Source organism: Acanthisitta chloris, unplaced genomic scaffold (genome assembly GCF_000695815.1).
Source record: "Acanthisitta chloris isolate BGI_N310 unplaced genomic scaffold, ASM69581v1 scaffold6827, whole genome shotgun sequence".
In the NCBI taxonomy this organism is placed as follows: domain Eukaryota; kingdom Metazoa; phylum Chordata; class Aves; order Passeriformes; family Acanthisittidae; genus Acanthisitta; species Acanthisitta chloris.
Window position 1 is genome coordinate 269,537 of NW_008682078.1, and position 6,770 is coordinate 276,306.

Below are 6,770 nucleotides of genomic sequence, written 5' to 3' on the forward strand. Positions count from 1 at the left end.
CTTTGGTTTCCTGGATGCAAACCCCTTCCTCCACATGGAATGTAGATCACCCCACTGCAAAATTCCCATGGCATTTCCCCAGCAGGTCCCACAACCTTCACAGGTTGCTTCCCTTTGTAACAGGCTCAAATCATTCAGTCTAACAGGAGCTGAAAAACCATATTAGTATTTGTTCCATGCCTGGCTTGTTTGGGGGCTATTCTTTTGGGAAAACAAACAAACAAAAAAAACCCCAACACTTGGAGAGGCACTTGGAGGAAACCAGGAGGAAGTGTAGGTCTGTGCAGCCCCGGGCACTGTAACGACAGTCCCAGGACATGGCATGCCAGCTCTCTCCCACAAAAGAGCACATCAGTGACATTTTGAGCCTAAGTGAAATGATGGCAGCCTTCCTGAAAGCAAAGCCTGCTTCAAAACACTCAGAGGAGACCACCCAGAGAAGACGTGCCTGGAGATCCCCATGAGCAAATCTCTTACATCCTAAGCTATCCCTCATCTAAGTTGCCCAAGGCAGGACAAGATCCATTCATAGGTTGTGCCCTTCCCTGCTGCGGGGAGCCGGTTGTATTGTAAAGGCAGTCAGCAGTTAGGAGCAGTTACATAGAATTATTTATCCACATAGAGATCTTTTCATGAACAGAATAGTAAATCTTTTCATTCAACAATTTTTAGACAAGAGCTATTTGTTAATGTGACATTTTTCAGCTGTATCAGTGCAAACATCCATCCATTTAGTTTTTCACACACAGAAAACTTCTTTCTTGCTGTTTCCAAAAAAGAGGGGGAGGATGAATGAAAACTGGATGTACTTTTGTTGTTGTTGTTGTTTGGGGAATGTTTTGCTGAAAAAAAAAAGAAAAAAAAAGGTCAAAATAAGATGTTGCTGTGAGTCTTTAATGTAGGGGAAAGGCCATTTTTAACAGTCCAAAATCACTTGATTCAATAAACATTGCCTGGCTCTAGTGTCATGTTTTGCTAATCAGATTTCAGGAGACATTTAGTGCAGTAGATCACGCTGCCATGTCTTATCTGCTAAACTAAATGTTGTGGTTACACCATGAGCAATATCACAACAGGAATACTCAGTTTTCACAGCCAGCTCTTGTAGGCCCCTGAGCAGTGCTGCTGGTTTTCTTTGCACCCTTAAAACCAGTTCAGTTCCTATGAGGAGCAAAAAGACAGGGTCACTGGGAAAGGGATTGCAGTAGTCAGTAGCATCTATTGGGATGCTTTGGGGCTGAGGTCCATCCGGCCTTACCTCACCTTCCTCCTTCCCCACAGCAGTGACTGTCTAACAGGGGATGGATTCTGTCCTCTCTGCTTGTCATGTTTATTTTGCCCTTGTGCTGTGAAGTTCCAATTTCTGATCATTGTCATTTTTTCCCCCTGTGCCTGTCTACCCTTTCAACAGGATTCCTTTCCTCTCCATCAGTGGACATAAGAGTGGATTACAAAGTGATTCAGCTGAAAAAAATGCCAAGAAAAGAAACAAGCAAATTATTAAACTGTTTTATGTACAAAAATCCAAATTCTGGTTTAAATTTCTAGAGCTGAAATACCAACCAGGGGATTATGTGCAGTTATTTCCAACTACTGTGTATTCATCTTCTCTCCTTGTGTGTTTCTCTGATCATCATTTGAGTCTTAGTAGAAGATGAATTTCTTCTAGTTTGATGTTCTTCCTGAGGCTTCCATGGTGTTCCCACACAAAACTAATTGTTATAAACACCTTGAAATTTACTCCACATAAAGAAATGAACTGATTTGATAAACAGCACTCATCACACCAAAGTAAGCACAGACTTGATTTCTATCATGCAAAATCAGATCTGGTGTCAGTATTCAAATAGCAAACAGGAGGTTTCATGGGAAAGGCTGCTTGTTTGCAGCAGGTAGGATACCTTTGAATATTTCAGGTGTGACTCATTCAACAAGAGCAGACACCTAAATTGCCCATCTGAGCAAGTCTCCCCAGTTGCTGGAGATCTCATCAAGGGAGACCAGGACTTGTCTTCCCCACAAGCAGGCAGCTAAACTTGGCCTGATGCCCTGTGCTCTCAAGGCCTAATCATGGCAGGGTCTCAGGTGGTAAGCAAGGTGCTGGGTTGTAAAGCATGATGAGGTGAATGTGCTTTTTCACGTTGGTGCAAATTCTGGTGTTCTGGCATGCTGGAGGGCATGTTAACAGCAGAAATGATAAACCCAGACCTTGCACCTCTGCAAGAACAAACCTCTTGGTTCTGTGGCAGGTTTAACCTCAACCCAGGTCTGTGTTCAGTGTGAGCTCTCTAATTTGATGCAAAGTATTCATGGACACCAGGTCATTTGCCATGTTCCCATCAGTCAAGAGGACTTAGCTTGCTCGGGCTGCATGTCTCTGCAAGGAACAATTGACCAAAATCTCAATATTCTCAGTCAAACCTTGAGGTGGCAGCTGGATGTGTTCAGGGTAAGGTATTCCCCTACCTGGTCCTAGTGTCCAGCAGGGTGTTGGATCAGAGATTGTCTGAGAGTGATGCCATGCAAACACCCCTGCTTGCACATCGCCCTGCTCAGCACTCTTTGTGCACTGGTGGATGGACAGACCTCCCAAAATATAGAATCATGGAATCACAGACTTGTTTAGGCTGGAAAAGACCTTTGAGATTGTCAAGTCCAACCATTAACCCATCACTGCCAAGTCCACTACTAAACCATCTCCCTAAGCACCATGCCTACACATCTTTTAAATCCCTTCAGGGACGCCTACACATCTTTAAATCCCTTCAGGGACAGTGACTCCACACCTTCCCCAGGCAGCCTCTTCCAATGCTTGATAACCATTTCAGTGAAGAAATTTTTCCTGATACCCAATCTAAATCTTTTTGGTGCAACTTGAGGCCATTTCCTTCCCCTGCTAGACAGCCACTGCTGTGGGGAAGGTGAGGATATGGAGCAAAGGCCAAATGGATCTCCACCAAAGGATTAACTCCTCTGCTCCCCAAGCTGCAAAGAGAGAAACATCTTGATTTGCCAGCAGGAAAACATCTGTTCTTGGCCAAGGGAGTCTCATGAAACTCTTGTGGTGGGCAGGAATTGTAAGGAGTAGGTCTGCTTTGGATGAGAGACACTTCACTATTTCCAACTGGCACCCAGATCTGTCAATGCCCTGACCACACCTGGGTATTTCCATCAAAAGGTCCAATTTGCACCCATGCCACTGCTCTGAAATCCACCAAAATGCTTTCACCACAATTTCCACCTCCTGCTCTTCTCATCTGCTGATGATCTGTATTTCAGCTCTACACAGACTTAAGATGCAGCACATAATTTCCTGGTAAGGCAGAGACAGCCTGTCTTATCCCTGTGCCCTGCATCCTCTAACAAAATGTGGTGTTGCTTATAAATGAACCTGAAATTCGTGTAGCATCAGACTTTCCAAAACCCAGTCTTGACCCAGCCTTGTATTCTGAATAGATTAGTGGTTATTTCTGGGATTCTTTTTTTTTTTTTTTTAAAGAAACTCTAACCCATTGAAAAATGTTAGAGGGAAATTGGAAATGTTATGCTTGTCTGAACAGGAGTCACTCTGGGAAACACACTACAGACATACTAATTTTGGAGAGATTCGTCCCCCCCTCCCATCCTGTGTGTACTCAGATGAGGAATGTTCTGTTTTGGCTTATTCCCATCTTCTAATACACACATATTGCTTATCAGAGATGCACTAGTTAAGGTGGAGGAAATTCAGGTGACCTCTACTAGTTCAGGTTTTTATGCAATTTGAGATGGTCATTAGTCACATATTTTGGCATGCTGTGAATTAAAGACTCTGACTTACAGAGTATCTCAGACTTTTTGTTTTGTATTTTGCTGTATGACTGAACACCCAGGAAGGTCATTTTATTCATTTGACTCTTAAAACTGCTTACTTTATACAATTTAAAACAATAATATACAATAAAAAAATCTGTATGTCTTCTCTGGCTCTTTTGGCTAATAATGTGTGAAAAGTACTTCCAGACTTGGTGGGAAAAATGTTTCTCAGCTATTAATCAAGCCATTGATTTAGGAATTTTGCTCAGGGAAAGAACTTAGCCCTCACGCAGGGAAAGGATCATAAATCTGCAAGAGGAAGAACTTCTGGGGCTGTTACTCATCCTTTTCCTGCCTGTGTGAATAGAGTGGCTTTTGCAGACCAGATGCAGCAGTCAGCACCGCAAGTGCAGCAGGGAAATCCCTGCTTCCCTCTCTGCATGGAGGAGAAAAGATTTGAACATATTTGGTTGCATCCAAGGAGGAAAAAGCAAAAATCAAGGTGAAAATTATCCCTATGCACTGCACTTTGTGCTGCCACATACTCACAGACAGACAACAGGAAATGCTGCTGTTCATGGAATATCCTGAGTTGAAGGGACCCACATGGATCATCAAGTCCAGCTTGTGGGCCTGCACAGGAGAGCCCCAAGAATCACACCACGTGCCTGCAAGTGTTGTCCAAACACTTCGTGAACTCTGGCACACTTGGTGCTGTGACCACTTCCAGTGCCCGACCACCCTTGGGGTGAAGAACCCTATCCTAATAAAGTGTTGAGACACCCACACTTGTTCCCATGCACAGGTCTAAATGCTGCACAATGAGAGGCCACCAAACTTTCCTTTGCAATATACCTGGACCCACACCAACTCCCTAATCCCAACAACAAGGCTGCACAGAGCTCCACTACCCCCTCATCCCACCCTGGCCAGTGTTTTCAGCAAGGCTGAACTGCCTCTGGGGACAAAATCTCAACAGAAAAAAACCTCAGTAACTGCAAAAGGGAGCAGCCAGAGGCTGTGGGGGAGGCTCTGATTTTGTGCCTTTATATCTAAAAAAGGGCTGTGCACAGCTGATTTGGGTAAATTATCTCACTGTTAAACATACCTTCCTGTTAGGGAAAACATTGCTCAAGACTGAAATGCCAGTAATTGCTTTTAGAAGATGATTTTTTATGTGGGCTTACCCACTTTTTGCCTCTGTCCTAAGTAGCTCAACTCCCACTGACTTACTAGAAATATTAAGAACTAATGACTCAATTCCTAAAAATAATTTTGGGTGTTTCTATTTATAGGTATCAGCCCTAAGCTCGAAAGCATTGGCAACACCCAATTTTCTATTTTTCCATCATGCTTTGATATCACACTGGAATAGCTTGGAAAGCAACATTTTTCCCCTGTTCCTTGTTTCTGGATATCTGCACTTTCCAATCCTGATAGCTTGCAACACTTTATTTCTCAGGAAGGGACATGAGCTGTCAACTACTTTCAGGAAGTGTCTGGAAGATCTGTTTGAAATAGAAATGGAGATGCTGGTGGACAGACACAAAGTTGTCCTTCCATGGAGACATTAGAGAGCACTTCTGAAGGGTGGCTGGTGGGCTGGATGTGTCACTGTTGGAAATGCTGTGGGTAAAGGGTTCCCTTTTGTGGGGCTGAGCATGGAGGCAGTGGGTGGAGAGATATAGGCTGAAAAGGCAGGTCATGGAAAGGCAGCCTTCAATCTATTTCAATTTATGGCAACATTCAAAAATGTACCCAAACATGAATAATCAGACCCACTCTGATCACTTTCAACTGAGCTTTGCAAAGGTAACCCATGATATTTAGAGGACAGATAGAATCATTTAGTCTGGAAAAGCCCTCTTAGATCATCAAGTCCAACCATTAACCCAACATTGCCAAGCCAACCACTATGCCATGTCCCCAAGTGCCACATCTACACATCCTTTAAATCCTTCCGGGCACAGTGATTCCACCACTTTCCTGGGCAGCCTTAATATTAGCCAGGCAGCAAAAAATTGAGTCACTCTTGGGCGTTTAGACCAAAGAATTCAGTAGTGTATATCTGTAATCAATACTGAAAATAAACACCTACACAGTTAAAAACCTCTACAGAGAGTAGATTTCTACTCATTACAGGAACCTCTCACATCATTAGGTGTCCCTTTTTAGGACTAAAGCATACCTGTTGCTTTAGGGCAAAAGACCTGCTTGCTCACGTTTGCTATTTAGAAGGGTGATCCCATCGTGAAGGTGTATCTGAAGGATGGACTGCACTTCCTCCTCCACAGTGCTAGGCATGACATCTCCACACCCCCAGCCACCACCAGCACACTGAGGTAAGGTTACAAAGCATGTCAATGCAGTGGTGCCATTGATGACTTCAGCACCAAGAGATGTTTGCCTCTTTGGAAACTCTCTGAACAGCCTCTTGCCCTTCCTCCGTCCTGCCCCGGGCTTGGCAGTGAGAGGCAGGATGCTGGTGACGTCAGCTCGTGACTCATCCTCTGGGAAACAGGCTGGTGTGGCTTTCTGAGGAAAGAACCCATGAGTAAGGGCTTTTTTTTTTTTTTTCTCTCTCCCGTTTTATTTTTTTTTTCAAGGGGAACTGGGCCATGCAGAACAGTGGCACATCTATGAAGGTCGCATCAGGTTGTCAGGGAAGAGGAGCCCTGCAGGAGTCCCAGCACTAACTCCTTGCTCAAGCCACAGAGTTTGGTGCTGTGGTTGGGGGATATTGCTTTCACAGATTATTAAAGCCCATTTTGGGCAAAGAGAAATGGTATAAAATAAAATGCAACTGTTTCTCAGAAGCTGTTGTCTCTCCTGAAACAGTGGTGTTGCACAATATTATTTTAATCAAGTGTTTGACTGTTTCAGGATGTTGTTGCATCCAAGGAGGCCGGGATATGCATGGATCAAACCAGATTGGAAACAGCAGCATTTCCCTTTGCAAAACCAATGGTGTGACT